Source organism: Chiloscyllium plagiosum, unplaced genomic scaffold, assembly GCF_037043375.1.
Source record: "Chiloscyllium plagiosum isolate Xiang-an unplaced genomic scaffold, Cpla_swu_hap1 HiC_scaffold_26, whole genome shotgun sequence".
NCBI classification, from domain to species: Eukaryota; Metazoa; Chordata; class Chondrichthyes; order Orectolobiformes; family Hemiscylliidae; genus Chiloscyllium; species Chiloscyllium plagiosum.
Window position 1 is genome coordinate 20789109 of NW_028270164.1, and position 21080 is coordinate 20810188.

Genomic DNA, 21080 nt, shown 5'->3' on the forward strand with positions numbered 1-21080 from the left:
ATGGGAATTGAGGAGTGTTGATGCAGGATCAATATTAAAATGGGTGGGCTGCTGACAGTCAGAATGTGACTGTTGCCATTTTGATTTGGGGTTGTTTTTCATCATCTAATCTGAATTAAGCATTAACTATTTAAGAATGTTTATTTGGGTCCTGCTCCTCTTTTGTTACCCAAGAGTTCTTTACATCAGGCCTTGATTTCTATTTATCAATTCTACATCAGGCACTGAAGTTTTGAATGGGAACATACAGAGAGAAGAGAGCTACATGCAGCAATAATTAAATATATCTTCTTTTAGGATATCGTTGGTTACTTTATTTGGACTGTTCGAATCCTGCTTTTGAATTTGTGAGGAGTTTTAGTTTATGGAATTGAATGAGCTCAGGGGTTCATTTTTGATAAAGGACTTCTTGTGAACATAATATTTTTGAATGTGTTTGTTTCTAGCACTTGCGATTTTACTAGGAGGAGCAGGAGAAGCTGCAGAAAGGTACACTGAAAGAACAGAGAAAGCCTTGCCTCATACAAGTGTACAGACTCAGAATCTCTTCAGAGAATCTATGAATGATTACAGCACATAAAGCCAGTGGAGTATCAGCATTGGAACTCTCTCTACAAGGGCAGCTTCCTGCTGCCACATCATTGCTTTTACCCGGTGTCCTTGCAAATTTCTGACTTTGCAAATCATTATCTAATTCCCCTTTGAAAGCCATGATTGAATTTGTCTCCATAAGTCTGAATTCTTATGCATATCAGATCTTTACCAATTACTACATAAAAAAGGTTTTCCACATGGTAGGTGTCTTTTCCCTAAGATGGGAGATTTCAAGACTAGAGGGCAGATGTTTAAGGTGAGAGGAGAGAGGTTTTAAAAAGACGTGAGGAGCAAATTCTTTATGCAGAGGATGATTCGTGTGTGGAATGAACATCCAGAAGAAGTGATGGATGTGGACACAGTTACAATGCTCAAAAGACACTTAGATCATAGTAGCAATGCCATGATTTCGGCCAGGATTGATGGATTCTGGTTTTAGGTTCTGGGACTCCAGAGGAGTCTCCTGTTTGGGAGACTTATTCGAGGGGGAGGTCATGATGTCTTTTGATCAGCTGAACCATAAATATGAATTGTCTAGTAGGGACCTCTTTCATTATTTTCAGAATAGAGGCTTTATACAGAAAAAGACCGCACTACAGGTTAATTCCTATAAGTCTGATGTGGATAGGAGAGTACTTCGGTCCACAGGTATTCTCTCGATCAGTACCATCTACCATTTACTGGGAGGTGGCACTTTGAAGGACATTGAATGGCTCTGCGGGATCTGGGCTCAGGAATTGGGAGTGGAGATCTCATCAGAGGCATGGGAGCACATTTGGGAGAATGTGAGAAAGATTTTAATCTATAATAGAACACAAGCTATGCAACTGAAGGTTCTCCAAAGGGCCCGGAATGGCTTGCAAAATTTTAAAAAGGAACATCTCCAATGTGCTCCAAATGCAAAACAGACATTGGTACTCTTACCCATTGTTTGTGGTCATGCCACAAGCTTCATAGATATTGGGGCACTATAGCAAGGGATTTTGGGAACTGAAGTCAAGGTAAATCCAGTATCCCTTCTCTTGGGCCTGCAGAATCTGCCTTCTTTAGATGCACATGAGAAGAAACTGCTTAATATTGTGCGAGGGAGAACATTCTGATGAGCTAAATCTTGGAAAAAACCCTAGACCTTTCGGGATGGCATAGGATAGTTATGGAACATATCCCTCGAGACTTTCTTACAAGTATGGTGCACCAGAGAAAACAGAACTTTTTTATAGGACATGGCGGTACCTTTTTGAACTATGTAGATGCAGACTTGTTGGCTAAAGTGGTTAGGGCCTTTGTGTAGCCACGATTGCTGTGTCTGATGAGCTGGGAGCCCCTGAGAGGAAGAATCCGGAATAAATACGGGTATTTCAACTGATGCTCCTGATGGTGGTGAGCTTCAGTGGGGTTGCGCTGAGTGCTGTAATTTAATTTAGTTCAACCTAATTTAATTAAGCTTATTTTGTTTTTATATTGAAATGTAGTATGGGTAGATGTTTTTTGATTTTTTTTATTTGTTTGTGAAGTACAGTAGTTGTTCATTTATTGTTATTGTTGTTATACTATAAGATTGTTATACTATTTTGTGTAATTTTATAATTTTATAAAAAATTCAAAATCTTCCTCAATAAAAACAAGTTTAAAAAAGACACTTAGATAAGTACATGAATTGGAAAGATTTGGAGAGATATGGATCAGGAGCAGGCAGGTTGGACTTATTTAGTTTGGGATTATGTTTGGCACAGACTGGTTAGATCGAAGGGTCTGGTTCTGTGCCATATGATCTATGACTCTACGACTTTAAGTCACCAGTTCTTCTGTTGCCAATTACCTTAAATCAGTGGTCTGCTTCTTGATCGACTCACTAATGGAACAGTTTCTCTCTACCTAGATTGCCCAAATTCCTCATGATTATGAATATCAAGTCTCCTTTCAATCTTCGCTTTTCAAGGACGGAAGTCAAGCTTCTGTGATCTATCTGCATAGAGTCGTGGAGCATGGAAACAAACCCTTCCATCCAACCAGTCTATGCCGACCATGTTTCCAACTAAACTAGCCCCACTTGCCTGCACTTGGTCCATATCCCACCAAACCTTTCCTAATCATGTACTTATCCAAATATCTTTATCAATATGTTGTAAATGTATCCCCATCCACCACTTCCTTTGGCAGTTCATTCCACACATAAACCACTCGCTGTGTAAAAAATGTTGCCCCTCATGTCTTTTTAAAATCCTTCTCCTCTCACCTTAAAAATGTACCCCCTGGTTTTGAACTCCCCCACCTTAGGGAAAAGACCTTTGTCCTTTCCCTTATCTATGCCCCTCACGAATATATAAACCTCTATAAGGTCACCCCTCCACCTGCCATGCTCCAGCGAAAAAAGTCCCAGCCAATCTAGCTTACTTTTATAACTCAAACTGTCCATTCCTGGCACATCCTGGTAAATCTTTTCAGAACTGTCTCCAGTTTAAAAATACCCTTCCTATAGCAGGGTGACCAGAACTGCACAATACTCCATCAACATGACATCCCAACTCCTATACTTAAAGGTCTGAGCAATGAAGTCAAGCATGCTAAACAATTTTTTAACCATCCTGTCTACCTGTGATACAAATTTCAAAGAATTATGCACCAGAATCTCTAAGGTCTGTCTGTTCTACAACACCACTCTTTAATTGTATGAGTGCTGCTCTTGCTTGTTTTACAAAAATGCAACACCTCATTTTTATCCAAATTAAACTTCATCTTCCTTTCCTCAACCTATTGAACCAATTGATCAAGATCTGTTTGTAATCTTAGATAACCTTCTTCACTGTCCCCTATACCATCAATTTTGGTGTCATCCACAAACTTACCAACATGCCTCTCCTATATTCTTATCTAAATCATTTACATAAATGACAAACCAAACAGGACACAACATCGACCCTTGTGGAACACCACATGTCACAGATATCCAGTCCAAGAAACAACCCTCCACCACCACTCTCTGTCTCCTACTGTACAGGCAATTTTGTAAGTAATTGGCAAACGCATCTTGAATTCAATGTGAATTAACTTTAATAATTAGCCTACCATGTGGAACTTTATCAAAGACTTTACTAAAGTCCAAGTAAATAACATCGTTTTAGTTACTTCCTCAAAAAACTCAATCAAGTTTGAGAGACGTGATTTCCCCTGCACAAAATCATGCTGACTATCCCTAACCATTCCTTGTCTCTCCAAATGCATATAAATCCTATATTTCAGAATATCTTCCAACAACTTGTTCCTTATCCATGGAGCCATTCTCATAAATATTTTCTTCACTCATTCAAATGCCTTCAAATCTTTCCTGCCCAGAATTAAGCGAATGTGGAATTCCTGTTTCTTGGGGCCATGTTATTGGACAAAAACAAATAGCCACATAGAATATGAAAACAAAGGTTATTGGGGAGTTTCCCATACCATCGACAAAGAAAGCAGCACTACAATTCCTGGGATTGAGTGGGTTTTACTGGAAATTTGTATCAAATTTTAGCAGTATGGTTGCTCCACTAACTGACTTATTGAAGAAGTGCTGAAATTTCAATGGATGGCAGTCTGTTAGAAGGCATTTGACAGCCTGAAAGCTGTGTTAACCACTGCCCCAGTATTAGCCACACCTAATTACACAAAGCCATTCAGGGTGGCTATCGATGTGAGTGATGTGGGTGTCAGTGCTGTACTCTTACAAGAAGACAACAAGAAGATAGTAAGGCCCACTGGACATGTCTCCAGGAAATTGAATACTCATCAATGGAAATATTTCTCAATTGAGAAGGAGACCTTGGGCTTGGTGTTGGCATTACAGCGTTTCAACAATTATGTTGCCAGTAATGTGTTTGGGACAATTGTATATATCATAAACCATTAAAGTTTTCAGAGAAATTTAAGTACAAAAGTTCCAAGTTGTTGAGATGGAACTTATTGTTGCAGCCATTCAATTTGAAAATTATACATGTGGCAGGATGAGGAAATGTAATTGCTGATGCGTTGTCAAGACTTGGATGAAGAAAGACAGGCGTACGGTGGCAGGTGTAAATGGAATGAAATAGAATGTAACAGTGAATATTTGCATGCTTAGTCAATGTAGTATATATATATATATATTCTGGTGTATTAATGGAGTGAGTCATCAGGATTTAAAATGAAGCCATCTTTGTATATTGATGGTTCATTTTTTTTAAATAGAGGAGGTGTGGTGATGCTGTCACTTTAAAAAAAGGTTACTTTGTCCTTAGTTTTTTTGAAGAGCAGTCATAAAGGCAGAGGTGCCAAGGAGTCTAGGGGTTTAACAGGTTAACAATGGAAGGGGAATGGCCAATGCTCCCAGTCTTTTTTAGCTGTAGCAGTCGCAAGAAGTGGGAGTCCAAATGTGTTGCAAGCCTCAGTAAAAGATTCCTCTGACTTTCTCTAAAATCTCTCTCTGGATGTTACTCCCTCCTGCCTGTCAGAATCTATATTTGAATTTAACTTTTTGCCAAGGGGTGTGCTTATGGGATGTTACTGAATTGGAATAGTTAATTAGTTAAGTTGCTGTATCATATTGGTTAAGTTTTCCAATACAGTCAGTTCTGATATAACGCAATAGTTCTGTCCTCATGCGATCTCGCATTATAAGAAAATTGTGCAATAGCCATATCATTTAAACTAATGGGGCCAGAATCATGTTTTGGCAATATAGGTAAGGAAAGTTCATGTTCTATAAATAATGGTTGAAGGCGCATGATTGCAATTGGTTCCATGCATAGCAATTGGCATCAGAACACCGATCACGGAATTGCCTTCTGGTTCCACATGCCGTTACTGCATGTGGACCTCAGGGGCCTGTGTAGCAGGAAAGAAAACTAGAGGGAACATTTCTGGGAAAACTAACATTTGTTACCCATCGAACAATACCCCTCAGCTTAATGGTGTGCTTGGTCGTTTCAGAGGATAGTTGAGTCAATCATCATTCCTGGGGTCAAGAGTCATGGGTAGGCCAGACAATGTGAGCAGAGCTGACTTCCTTCCATCAAGGAACTGATTCTATAAGGATGGGTTTTTACAATAATTGGTCATAGTTAACATGGTTGCAATAACTGAAACTAGTTTTCATCATCATCCTCATTAGCTTTACCTTGCTTCATGGACGATGTCTACTCAAGATTGTGAGTTCTTCTCGTGAATCTTTATGTGAGAAAATAGACTGCTCTTCAATCTGCAAAACTTTAGGCACACGGAGCAGCTGGTCCACAATTATTAGTTGAATTTAAGTTCACCCAGCTTCTATCGTGGGGTTTGAACCTATGTTCAAAGAGAAAAAGCTTGGGCCTCTGGAATATTAGTGGCTGTCCCAGTAACTTACTCAAACTTATTCAAATGTCCCAGCTTGCAGCTTTTCTCTCTTCATATGAACCATATCAGAGATTTCCGCCAGCATTTTTCCTTTGTACAAAGATTAGTATCTTCACTTCCGTTCAACTTCCCTTTACTTCACACTCCAAAAGTGTTTACTGGCATTGCTGGAAAGAAAAAAGCTTAAAATAGTGGAATTCATTCTGATGTCATGAACCTTAAGGAAAATAAATTTGATCAATGACAGATAGCCGCTGTATTGTGTCTTCATTTTCTGCATAATAATATTTTTTCATTATTCATTCACAGGATGTGGGCATTAGTGGCTAGGGCAGCATTAATTGCCCATCTCTAATTTGGCCAGAAGGCAGTTAACGATCAACCACATTGCTGTGGGTCTGGAGTCACATGTAGGCAAGACTAGGTAAGGATGGCAGTTTCCTTCCCTAAAGGGAACCAGGTGGGTTTTTCCTTACAATTGATTCATGGTCATCGCTAGATCCCCTAATTCCAGAAACATTTTTTGTTGGATTCAAACTCTACCACCTGCCATGGCAGGATTTGAACCCATGTCCCCAGAACATTACCTGGGTCTCTGGATTAACAGTCCAGCGATGACATTTCTAGGCCATCGCCTCCCCATTGGATTACATGATGAAAGGTGGACAATTTTTTAGAATACTTAATATTTTGCCAGAAGCTAAGAAAACCAATTTGTTCCTCAGCATTCCAATCACTTCTGACGTAGCTCAATCATTGCTACATAGTAATTTCAACTACTGGGATTTACTGTGTTTTATTATGTAATTTCCAGTGTAACATCTCCTAATAAAGGGTGTTCCTTGTTTTCTGGAACAGAGGTGTGGTACTTCCTCTTTTTCTTTTTACAGTCAAACTCATTCATTATTGATTTTCGTACTGTCACTTTCAGGTTCAGGCTATCTATGAAGCAACGTTTGGATTGTTTCTTCACATTTCTGAGCTAAGCCCATCGCGATGATTTTTTTAGAGGCTTTTTAAAAATATATTCATTCAATGGATATGGACATCATTGGCTGGGCCAGCATTTATTGCCGGTCCCTATTTGCCCTTGAGAAAGTGGTAAACTGCGTTCATCAGCCATCCCAGTCAACATGTTCAACTGGATCAAAATCTTACCATTCGATGAAGATAAAGATCTTTTAACCTTTCCTGATATGTTATTATAAACCTCTTTAAATCATGCAGAACTAGTCATGCTAACCTCAGTGAAGAGAGATTGCCAATTCCCAGCTAAAAAAAAAAGCTCAATGTTTGGACTATTTCCTAATTTAAATTAACAAAATTCCTAAAACAAAGGTCAAAATTGAAGAAAATGAATGTGATGAAGTTGGAAAACAGAAATGTTTGATTAAAGGATAAATAGCTGACATTTTCCAAACAATATAGATACTGGAGGGAGATGAATATTTGTGCACCGAATTGACTATTCTCAGCCCTAAGTTTTCATACATCCTTAGAGAGCAAAATTAACAAGACAGCTTGTCAGCAAACATTTGTCATTTTATACAAAAGTGTTTGGGATAATTTCTAACTTTATTGATGGATTTAACTTCCCATCAATTTATCAGACTGAATACATAATTGTTCAGCTTCCTAGCACCAACTTACATGTATTAATTTCCAGTTCTGGAGCCTTTAACAGATGTAGTGCACAATTTTTAACTGTCTCTCACTCAGAAAACTATAAGTAATGACTGTCAAGCTAATATATACTCACTCATGCACCATCATTTGTTATTCACCAGCCCCCTTGAAAGCCACATGGTTTGAATATTTTATCTGACCCATCAGTTTTTATGTTAGGTCATATAACATTAGAAATGAAGGGAATATACTGTATAGGGGCACTGATGAAAACAACATAAATTTATCACAATGATGAGATATAAACGTAGTATTCCCCAACAAAAAATAGAACTATTCTTCAGAGTTCCAAAAATAAGAGTCATATTGGTCTTGAATGTTACCTTTGCTTCTCTCACCATAGATGTTGCCAGACCTGCTGAATTTGTTCAGCATTCACTATTTTTATTTCAAATCTTCTCAGGTCCTTGTTTAATACTGTCAGGACATTCCTGTGCTATGATCTTTTGCAACTCCATTAGTTGCTTATCTTCAGCAATTGCAAACTGCAACTTTTCACAATGGCTTTGGCCAAATAAAAACAGATTAATTTTGAGCATGTCTACGACTTCATGATCTAGGCCAATGTGTAGATCAAGAGGACTAATTTAGCCTTTGTGTAGGTTGGATAATCTGCTCAGCATGTCAGATGTAATATCATGGTACCTTAATGGTCATAATTCTTGCACATAGTTAACTGATTCGATTGCGTCACATCTGGTCACTCCCACAACAGTGGGAGTGCTTTGAATAGCATGCATTGTGACCATACTGAGATCAGTGCATTCTGGCAATTCTGGCAGTGTTGGTCTGTTGGCATCTATGGAGGAGAACATTTTGGAAATCCAAGGTGAGCCTACATAGTGGTGACTCTACCAATGCACACCATATGCACTTTGACGGTCTCTTGTACACTATACCAAAAGTGCTGACGTACATGTCTCTCAGAATGCATAATGATAATATATTGGCACTACTTTCGTGATCTTAGCTTTTAGTGTGTGTTGTCCTGCCTTTTAGATCATATGATATCAGTGTTTGCAATGGTTGCTGATCACCTTGTATCATTGAAATGATGCGTAAGGTTAACAATTTGGAAAGCTTGGTCATCTTCTGAAATTTGCCTTTAGCTTAGTCGACTCTGAAGCTCATTAATGTCTTTGGACTTCTGAATACTCTCCTTGCTGCCTGTGTTATAGTGTTGTACCATCATGTTGGTCACCTGTGTTTTGTTTTGGGCTCTGACTTGACCCTTGGAACCAGATATTCTGTACAACACCTAAAGCAACCCACATATGCTCTGAATACAGAAGAGAGGATGTGATTGAGAAACAAATTTTCTGCCTGAAGTAAGGAAAGGTGTAAAGGAGACCAGCATCATCATATCTACGAAATGTTCCCCAAGTAAGGAATTTTACCTTTGAAATTTTAATATTTCAATTATTTAAAATAGCACCCTCAAAATCTGTTTTGTAAAGAATCACTAGATTTGGCAGAGCCAGAAAGTTGCCACAACATATTTATGTCCTTGGCAATTAAATTCCACCCCTACAATGAAGGAATTTCTAAATTACATTCTAAGGGCTCACTGTCAGTATCGACCTGATAGAATGTGTAATGTTCCTAGATTCCCTGTAATCAACAAATTTCAGTAATAATATAGTACTTGTAACATGATAAAATGTCCCACCTAAGGTACTTCCGAAGAAAGTTAAACGGAATTTGGCACCATGCCAGTATAAGAGAGACTAGGCAAGATGAGCAAAAAGGTGATTGCGTTTGTTTCAAATAAGATTACAATCTTCTAATCCTTAAATGAATAACATAATATGATCACACATCAATGTGATGAATCATACAGAGGATCACAATCTCAGATCATCCTATGGGACTGTTGAGCAGTTCAAATGGAGGAACTCCTTCGAAGGTTGTCTGAGGGATATTGATTAAATGAAATTTCTGCTTTGCTGTTTTGACTAGAAAAAGTTCATATCAGATAGAGTTTTGGTTACACACACCAGAGACTTTTCCTTTGTAACCTGGAGTTAAGGATTTTGCTATCATCAGTAGATATTGTAAGAAGTAATGCTGACCTCTTAATTAATTTCTTAAATTGTGTAGTTAGAAATAGTTGAGTTCAACACTTTGGAGCTGTTTGACCAAGCCTCCTGGGGTGTGAGGAGGGATGGTTACAAATGAGACAAAGGCTCACATTGCAGATTAAAAACTGGCTATGACCCTTCGCAGGGGTTAAGTGGTATGCCATTAACATATAGAATTGCAATTCTTTAGTATTAGGGGTTTCTTCGGAGACAATCTGTCTCTGTGGCAGTTTATACTGGTTAAGTCCTTCCAGCCCCATTGAAAGATACATGAGGTGTTGAAATAAAGCAAAGAATTGTGGAAATCTGAAACAAAAACAGAAAGGCTAGAGAAACTCAGTAGGCCTGGCAGCATTCACAAAGATGAAAGAGTTAATGTTTTGAGATCAGTGAGTCTTTGTCAGAACCATATGATTTTAGGAAACTAAGGTGAGCCTGCATATTGGTGGTTCTACCAATGCACAGGGTTAGTGATCTATTGTATACTGTATAACGGCAACAGTACCACTGAACACAAATGGAACTAGACTAAAATATAAATACTGTGATTACAAGAGCAGGTCAAAAGCCAGGAATCCTGCAGCAAGTAACTCACTTCCAGACTCACAAAACCAGTCCAAAAGACACATATCAGCAGTATGATGGAATTGTCTCAATACATGAAGCTCTAACAACACTCAAGAAGCTTGACACTATGCAGGACAAAGCATCCCACTTGATTGACACCACATTCACAAATATTCAGTCCTTCCACCACTGACACTCAGTAGCAAGCATATTGTATCTGTAAGATGCACGACAGTAATTCACTAAGGTTACACAGATGTAATTTATCAAACCTGAAACCTCTACCACCTAGAAGGTTAAGTGCAGCCAACATATGGGAACACCGTAGGGGGTCGCATGGTGGCTGAGTGGTTAGCACTGCTACCTCACAGTGCCAGGGATGCAGGTTCAATTCCACCCTCAGGCAACTACCTGTGTGGAGTTTGCATGTTCTCCCAGTGTCTGTGTGGGTTTCCTCTGGGTGCTCTGGTTTCCACAGTCAAAGATGTGCAAATTAAATGGATTGGCTGTGTTAGATTGCCCATAGCATCCAGGGATGTGTAAGGTAGGTGGATTAGCCACAGGGAATGCAAGGATAGGTTAGGGAGGTGGGTTTGAGTCAGATGCTCTTTGGAGGGGTGGGCTGAATGACCTGCTTCCACACTGTAGGATGCTATGATTTGTAAATTGCCCTCCAAACCATACATGGAATTATATCATTGCTCCTTTACTGGTTCTGGCTCAAATCCTGGAACTCCCCTTCAACAGCTTTTCACTAACACTTTATTTTAGGCAATTAAGGATGACATTAAATGCCAGCCTAGCCGATGATGCCCACATCGTGCTAGTGAATAAAAAACTGTCTAGATCCACCATGATTTTGTGTCTCATCTCAGTCTTCTCTTTTCCAAGGAAAACAGTCCTGATCTTTCTAATCTTCCTTAACAATTTAATTTCCTCATCTCTGGGAACATTCTAATTAATTATGAAAGGAGCTATAGCCCCATCTATTGACAAATTATGTCATGGCATGTAGGTGAAGACAAAAAGCATTAGAGAAACACCTGCACTGAGTGCAGGGACTCTTCTGGAACACTGGTAGTGCATCTACCTTTGGACTAGGAAGTCCAGGTTCACTTTTTTTCTATTAATTCCTGGGATGTGGGCATTTTTGGTTAGAACAGCATTTATTGCTCATCCCTAATTACCCAGAGGGCAGTTTAATAATAATTACGTTGTTGTGGGTCCGGAGTAACACATCGGCCCGACCAGGTAAAGATGGCACTTTCTTTCCCTGAAGGACATTAGTGAAACAGATGGTTTTTTCCAACAATTATTTCATGGTCATCATTAGACTTTAACACCAGATTTTTATCGGATTCAAATTTCACCATCTGCAATAGCAGGATTCAAACCTGGATACCCATAACATTCCCTGAATCTCTGAATTAACACTCTAGCGATAATACCACTAGGCTATCACTTCCACATGGATTCCAACCCACCCTGAATGTGTGTCATAATGTGCCTGAACAGGCTGATTAAAATAACACCATTCAAATCAATATCCAACAGCAGTCTACCCTGCGCAGATATGTAATAATTGGAATTGATCATCAGGAAGAAGAAATGATGATTATAATAAACAAAAGTGTGAATTGGAATACCAAAAATGTATTCCTGGGATGTGGGCATTTTTGGTTAGAACAGCATTTATTGCTCATCCCTAATTACCCAGAGGGCAGTTTAATAATAATTACGTTGTTGTGGGTCCTGCTTTTTCAGAACACATTCAGTTCACCTCAAGCATAGCAACAGTTCGAAGAGAAAACTTCTGCCTCTAAATCTTACGGCATCTAGAGAAGACCCTTAAATGTAACTTGGCCTGTGTTGCCTTTATCAAGAGAACATATTAAAACTCTGTAAGTGCAGCTCAGGAATGATAGGTTGTGTCCATGGGGAAAACAGAATCGAAGAATATAGTGTTGGGGTTAGGTGATAGAGTGACACTTAGTGATAAACTCTGGAATAGAACAATTGCCTAATCTCATATCTGTTTGTGGGATCTTGCTGTGTACATGTTGACTGCTACATTCTTTACTTTACAACAGTTGGCTACGAATACTGTAAAACAGTCTGGGATATCGTAATTAATTTCAAACTCTCTTTTCTGCCTTATTTTCCTCAGTCCCTATCTAGTAGTTCATCTTTCTTTCCTTTCCTTGTTTCTGTCCTTGCCCCAATTTCCACTTTCTTCATCCATTCCTTCCTTCTTTGTCCTCTCCACTCTCCAATATTCAGTCTGTTTACCAATCGTGGGTCTGTCTCCCCTAAAGTTGAGAAACTAATTGCAAAAAAGATGGCAGTCGTTTTGAACTCTCTATTTAGTCATTTGATGTTGAATCCGTATTGAAAATAATTAATACATTTATTGAAGCATAAGTGAAGCTTCATATATTTACTCAGGCACCATTTTACAAAGTTCATTGAGAATTCCATTCCTTGTTATTGTCGTTTGGATAGTCTGTCCCTCATTTTTGTACACATATTTGGATATGAACCTGCTTGGTGTTATTCCTGATCCTTCCATAGCAAGAATGACCCCAAACCTCATAGACATAAGCCAAAAAAAAAGATCCATAGAAAAATCAATCATAGGCACAGCAAGTTCTGTGTTCAAATATAAGCCTTGGATTTCCCTCTTTGGCTTTTCAGTCTCACTACAAGTTTCTTAGCTTGTTTTTTATTTTCACGGTTGGTGACCTAACCTAGGGCCTTGAAGATAGAGTCATCATTGAGTCACTACAAATGAGATAGAGGCCATTTGGCCCTTTGGGTCCGCACTGATCCTCTGAAGAGCATCCCACCCAGACCTATCCCTGGACTGGATCCCTGTAACCTTTCATTTACCATGGCTAATCCACCTAGCTTGCACATCCCTTGATGCATAAATGCTTGATAACAAACATTTTAACTGCAGATAAAATCCAGATTTTAATATAGCAGTTCTAACCAATTTATTGCATCACTTCAAAGTACTTCATTAACTGTACAGGGCTTTGAGACCTCTGATGGTGAAACGTGCTGAATTGGTTGAGGATTATATAAAATGAAATATATGGACTGGCAAGCTTGATAGTATTCTGCAATCTAGCAAAATATAACACTGAATAATAGTAAAAGGATTTGATTATATTTTGATATTTGATTATATTTCAACAACTTACAAATGTTTGAACATTTCCACAGACATAGAAAGAGAGAAGAATTAAGGCTATATAAAGCTCTGTGTCTTACTTACTCTGCTCTTTTTTCTCTAACAATAATAAAGCCACTTAAGATATTGCATCTCCTGGATGTCCAAAAGCCAATTTTGCAGAACCACATGTTTAGAATTAAATTTATTTAATTTATTTTCAGTGTTGAAAGCATAAAATCGGGATCAATTGTGCATTTAACAACCTCAGTTGTTCATTAATAGTTAATTACTTAGTTACGTGTGTTGGGTGGGTTGCCAATTTTGGCATCAAACCACCTTCTGTATCATGCAGGTGAACTCAGGGTTGATGGGAAGGTGGTGGGTTAGCCAACATCCTTATATTATATGCTCCCAAAAAACACTAACCTGACTTTTTAATTTCCTGAAATATCCCATTCTTTGTGCCTGGATCCATTTTATTACATTAAAATGACACCAAATCCAAAGTACTGTTGTGACAACAGCTTTTGTTAGTAATTTTTTTGATACACAGCAATTAGCAAAATCCTTTTTACTTACTGCCACCAGCGTCTTAATGTCAAATTTGTTGTTCCCTTATTTGTCAGGTCAATTGGCTTTCTCATATCTATACATTACATCACATTTCAAAAACAAGTCATACCCAATCTTGGTTGTTTACATAAGAGATAGAAATATTTGTAATTAGTTCAGTGGGAACTTCCACATCTCCTCTTCTGGTTCACTCTGTCTGGAACGTAAACTCTTTCATGCAGATTATCAGCAAGCTATTACAATTTGATGTCAGAAGCCTGCAGATATGGTTCGAAACTCTAAAAACTGGCAGATCCTTTTAGATGCCATCAATATTCAAGCAGTCTGAGAATCATGTTCTGTTCCTTAAAAGTAAAACAAAGAAACCATTATGGCAATTGATAGAAGGACAAGGGGCAAATTTGTCGACTTGTAATTTTCTTTTTGCCAATTTAGACGATAAAATATAACAGGTGAAAATGAGGACTACAGATACTGGAGATACTGGAGAGTGTGGCGCTGGAAAAGAACAGCTGGTCGGGCAGCATCCGAGGAGCAGGAGAATCGAGATTTCGGGCAAAAGCCCTTCATCAGGAATGAGGCTGTGAGCTGAGGGGGGTGGAGGGAGAAATGTGAGGGGGGTGGGGCTGGGTGGAAGGTAGCTGAGAGTACGATAGGTAGATGAAGGTGGGGGTAATGGTGATAAGTCGGAGAGGAGGGTGGAGCGGATAAGTGGAAAGGAATTTGAACAGGTTGGACAGATCATGAGGGTGGTGCCAAGTTGGAAGATTGGAACTGGGATAAGGTAGGGGGAGGGGAAATTAGGAAACTGGTGAAATTCACATTGATGCTGTGTGGTTAGAGGGTCCCAAGGTGGAAGAACACTATTCCAACGAGCCACCACACACTGCAACACAGACAAACTTCGGAAAACAGAGGAGAACCACCGATACAACGTATTCAAGAAGAACGGATACTCAAATAATACAATGCGCAGATTCCTCAAGGACAAACCACGACAAGCAGACCAAACACAGCCAGAAACCCTAACCACCTTACCATACATCAAAGAAGTTTCAGAAATGACAGCCAGACTACTAAGACCCCTCGGAATTCTAGTAGCACACAAACCCACCAACACTCTCAAACAAAAACTAACAAACTTAAAAGACCCAGTACAACCCATGGACAAAACCAACGTCATCTACAAAATTACATGCAAGGACTGCCACAAACACTACGTAGGACAAACAGGAAGAAAGTTAGCTACCAGGATACACGAACACCAGCTAGCCACAAAAAGACACGACCCTCTCTCACTCGTAGCCCTACACACGGATGAAAAAAAACACCATTTCGACTGGGACAACACATCTATCCTGGGACAGGCTAAGTAATGACATGCCAGAGAATTCCTAGAGGCCTGGCACTCCAACCACAACGCCATAAACAAACGCAGAGATCTAGATGCCATCTATCCCTCAGAAAATGAACAGGAAGTGACATCACCACAAACCCCAGGAACCCCATCCAGGAGAAAGATATAAATAGAAAGCAGGAGACAACAGCTTCGCTTCACTTGGATGTCTTCACTGATGATGTTACCTAGCCAGGTAATGAAACGTCTGGATATCAAACCTACAGCTCAGCGAGCAAACCTAGACCCTAGAGGCGTTCTTCCTCCAGACATCAGGGGTGGTTAGGGAGTGGCGATGGAGGAGGCCCAGGATCTGCATGTCCTTGGCGGAATGGAAAGGGGAGTTGAAGTGTTCGACCATGGGGCGGTGGGATTGATTGGTGCAGGGGTCTTGGAAATGTTCTCTGAAGCACTCTGCAAGTAGGCATCCTGTCTCCTCAATGCAGAGGAAACCGCTATAATTCTCATACTCATCAAATTAGACTGTGTAAACAGGCAGCACAGCTAAACAACTTACTAACATCATTATATCTTAGCCCACTTCCTTCCCCCCAAAATAAGAAGGCTACAGATAAGACTGTGTCTGACACTTGGAAATATATTTTGATTATAATGCTGCTCAGCACTTTTTTCCAGCAGGGACTCCCAGCCCCGCTGTGGGAAGAAACATCAGTTGGTAATGTATTATCAGACCTTTTAATCAGAACAGCAGAAATTCACAATTAAATGTTAAATCAATAGTAAATTGTGATGTTAAAGATTACATAATAATCAAAAGTACCCACTTTGATTAGCTACAGTCAACTAAACACAATTGCTGATATTTACTGCTCATGTTATCATCAATTTCAAGGAATGTAAATTTGTGTATTTAGATAATCATAGGTCAGTATTGATGGCAACTGGAGGAAAGATTTGTGATCTAGACAATCTTACCATCCCAGCAATAGAACTTAATATGTGAGACAGCAACAGAAAGGAGGAGTTTTAGAAATCTGTTCAGATTATAGAACAGCAGAAGTTTTATGAATATAAAAACAAGCAACAGGATTAGTCCATTCAGCCGTTGAGCTGGCTCTGCCATTCAATAAGATCATGGCTGATCTGACTGGAACGTCAAATCCATTGTTCCTGCCTATCCCAGAAACCTTTCACCCACTTGTTTGAGAAGATTTTAAGTCTCCTTAAAAAAAATTCAAGGGCTCTGCTTCCACAGAATACTGAAATATCATGATCCTCAGATAAATAATTTCATTTAATTTATGCTTTAAATGGGAGATCCCTGATTTTTAATCAGAGACACCTGGTTCTAGATCCTCTTCATGTCGACTTTGTCAAGACCCCTCAGGATCTTAAATGTTTCGCCAGTGGATACATACCTAGCCTGTCCAATTCTTCTCTGAATCAATTCCAAAGTATTTATATCCTTAATTAAATGAGATGACCAGTATACTAGATGTGATCTCAGCAGCATATTGTACAATGAAAACATAATCTTTTGTATTCAATTCTCTTCACAATAAAATATAACATTCTGTTGACTTCCCTAATCACTGCATACTACCATTTTGTGATTCGAGGACTTGGATCTCTCTGCATTTCAGAACTCTGAAGTGTCTCACCATTCTGTAATCAAGTCTTTGGAAAGGAAGTTCAATGCAGGACCTTTTGACTCAAAAATAAGAAACCTATCATCAAGCAACACCTAATAACTAAATGTTCTGCAGAACCAGCATTGAGCATAAGTAATATCCGAATCAAACGATCTGACTTGGAAAGCTGTTCTGGTTTCCACTCTTTTGTCTTTTGTCTTGTTTAGATGCTCCAAGCCACATAAAGGATTATCCTTTCTTTGAGAAACATGGCCAATTATGGCGGAGATGATTCGATGGACCGAATGGCATAATTCTGCTCTTATATGTTATGAACTTATCTGGTAAATGGATTGAAAACCATTTACTGAGAAGAATGGAGTTGTTCAAGAGTTTCAGTATCCTCTGAATTGTATCGCAGCTAAACCCAGACAGCCATGAAAGAAATATGGGACAAAAACTTTAGTAAAATATAAAACATTCGAGGAGAAAGTGAGGACTGCAGATGCTGGAGATCAGAGCTGAAAATGTGTTGCTGGAAAAGCGCAGCAGGTCAGGCAGCATCCAAGGAGCAGGAGAATCAACGTTTCGGGCATAACCATTCCTGAAGAAGGGCTTATGCCCGAATCGTCGATTCCCTTGGATGCTGCCTGACCTGCTGCGCTTTTCCAGCAACACATTTTCAGCTAAAATATAAAACAGTCAATCACATGATTCAATAAATTGAGGTTTCTTTTTGGTTGCCCTCACTAGTCAGTGAACCAAAAACTTCAGTTGCTTGAACACGTATTAAGATTTTTGTCAGTAACTTAATAGAACATTACAGCGCAGTACAGACCCTTTGACCCTCGATGTTGCACCGTCCTGTCATACTAATCTGAAGCCCATCCCACCTACACTATTCCATGCATGTCCATTTGCCTGTCCAATGACGACTTAAATGCATTTAAACTTGGTGAATCTACTACCGAAGCAGGCAAAGCATTCCATACCCTTACTACTCTCTGAGTAAAGAAACTACCTCTGACATCTGTCTTATAACTATCCCCCCTCACTTTAAAGTTGCGTCCCCTCGTGTTTACCGTCCCCATACTTGGAAAAAGGCTTTCCCTGTCCACCCTATCTAACCCTCTGATTATCTTGTATGTCTCTATTAAGTCACCTCTCAACCTTCTTCTCTCTAATGAGAACAGCCTCAAGGCCCTCAGCCTTTCCTTGTAAGACAGTCCTTCCATACCAGGCAACATCCTAGTAAATCTTCTCTGCACCCTTTCCAAAGCTTCCACATCCTTCTTATAATGCGGTGACCAGAACTGTACACAAAACTCCAAGTGTGGCCATACCAGAGCTTTGTACAGCTGCAGCATAACCCCCTGGTTCTGGAACTCGATCCCTCTATTAATAAAGGCCAAAACACTGTATGCCTTCTTAACAAGCCTGTCAATCTGGGTGGCAACTTTCAGGGATCTGTGTACATGGACACCGAGATCTCTCTGCTCATCTGCACTCCCAAGAATCCTACCATTAGCCCAGTACTTTGTATTCCGATTACTCCGGCCAAAGTGTATCACCTCACACTTGTCCACATTAAAGGAGTCTTGTTGGAATTTTCAAAGCATATTGTACTGTTTAGAAAGTCTACACAAAAATCTCTGGATCAGATGGAGCAGAAATAAGAATGTGTCACAATACTTTTGAATCCCCAAGTAAGTAATTGCACTGTATCAGTCACAGCTCTGAGTTCGAGGGTGATTCAAAGGGAAGTTGAGAGACATTAGCTGTTCCATAAACAGGGCACAAATAAATTAACAGCTGTGTTTGTACTGTGGTCAGTTTCAGAACCATTACATTAATATGGGTGATGTGGAGGTGCCGGTGTTGGACTGGAGTGGACAAAATCAGAAGTCGCACGATACCAGGTTATAGTCCAACAGGTTTATTTGAAATCACAAGTTTTGGAGTGCTGCTCCTTCGACAGTGGAATTAATTTGAGTAGCAAGCAATTTTAAAATTGGTAGTCCCACCAAACCTTTGACTAGAATTATTTGTAGTTTCTCATCAGCCTAAACTAATTTAATTGATTGTGATATTGTAATTGAAAATACAGAATATTTCCTGAGAGGATCAGGAATTTGTTAACAGTTGAATACAAGCTTCTAAATTCTAAACTTACAATTTTTATCATAGTCTGCTTTATTTAAAATCAGGAATGCTGCAATTACAGCTTTTTCTGCACAATTTGTTACATTTGTGAGTAGAATATGAAATGTGTAATGGCATCGCAGCCACAAAACAACACTACTCACAGCTGACAGGAAATGGCTGACACTCCCTTGTACATATGACACTATTCTCATCCTTGTCATTGTTTAACCGTAATACCACACAGTTTATCTTCTGTAGCTACGTCCGATCTGAATGGCACCACCTCTCTGTCCCCAGTGCCCAATGCAGAACTGCATCTGATCATTATCAAGTAGTGGAACATAACAAAGGGGGAAATAATTGGATAACTCCAATTAAAATATGGGATTTTAAACACAATAAATCGCCACGTATGCATAGGAGATAATCCATTGTTGTATGTCCTTACCTGATATTTTCTCAACACTTTTTGCTGTTGCACCTAATGGAAGTAAACATTAAATAAGTTACAAAGTAAAAGCAAAATCACTGTATTAATCACAGCAGTTTTAAACTAATTTAGATTCTGTAGTTCTCTGATAATGGGTAGAGAATCTGATTAGTGTAGTATTAAGTTAAGAACTAAGGAAACTCAAAGTGTTGAGTTGGCCAACTGCAACAGCAAATGCCAGAATTGACAATTAAGTGATGCGTTAGAGTCCATAGTCTGTACAATATCAGTGCTTTTAAGGGAAGATGAGAGAAAATTGAAAACAAATTGTACTAAGGCATCTGCAATTTCACACTGTCTGATGTTATACTTCAGCTTGCATCATGTAGAAACAGCTCATTCAGCAGGTTCTGTCAATATATTTTCTATTATACATTTCAAAGTCAGTAAATGACTCACCATTACCTCTGTGTTTATTCAGTAGGACGACAAAAAGAATGACAGCATTAAGAAGTTTCACGGACAAATAGAGGACCACGACTAAGAAAACAGTGTTCCATTTCATTGAAAGACTGCAAAGTAAAAAAAAAATCATGTTTTCTTCATGGAAGGTCTTACCAAAGTACAGTACACAAACATGGCACAAACATACTTTGCTAACATTAAAATTGAAATTGCACGACAACAGCAAGCAAGGCTAAATAAACTGTGTGAAGATTGCACTTTTATAAAGTCATAGTGTCATACGGCAGACTGAAGGCCCTTCCACCCATCAAGTCTACAAATTGTTGCAAGCACAATACCTTGTTTGAAGAAACACTGTGTAGAATTTAGTTGAATTACTTCCAGTATTCAGATGCTCATGAAATTTACTGGAATATGAAAAAATGTAGGAGTAAAATTCAGCCTATTGACTCTGTTCTGCCGTTTGATCATGGCTAATGTGTGTCTCAACCCATTCTCCTGCTTTCTCCCCATAACCCTTGATCCCCTTACTAAATAAGAACCTATCCTTCTGTCTTAAATCCTTCCTTAGGTGCCCAAAACTGCTCCAAATGATAGATAAATTGGTCTGATTCATCCCATTCCCGGAACAACTCTCCACTCATCAGATATCCCCATAGACCAGCATCCTTTCTGCCTGTGCAGCTTTGAAAAGCTGATGTGCAACCTGACAAGTGTTGGTATTCCCTGGTTGTCCCTCACCATTAATGTAATGACAGAGCAGCCACAAAGCAACACTGCACATTGCCAATGGCAGCTGACAGGAAATGGCTGACACTCCATATGACACTATTTTCATCTTTGTAATTGTTTAACCATAATGCCACACCATTTATCTTCTGTAGCTTCATCCAACCTAAATGGCACCACCACTCTGTCCCCAATGCCTACTACAGAACTGCATTTGATCATTGTCCAGTAGTGGAACATTACAAAGAGACAGGCAATTGGACAATTCTAAACTGGAGCATTTATTTACAGCCAC

General features: G+C 39.2%; 1 long non-coding RNA gene across 1 annotated transcript; it reads right to left on the bottom strand.

The window, feature by feature from the left end:
• Positions 1 to 13181: 13181 nt before the first annotated feature.
• On the bottom strand, positions 13182 to 20153 carry LOC122562972 (uncharacterized). Its single transcript, XR_006315451.2, has 3 exons — positions 20051 to 20153; positions 19610 to 19642; positions 13182 to 14372 (listed from the first exon to the last, which is right to left on the bottom strand). It is a non-coding gene; the product is annotated as an uncharacterized LOC122562972 (long non-coding RNA).
• Positions 20154 to 21080: the final 927 nt, after the last annotated feature.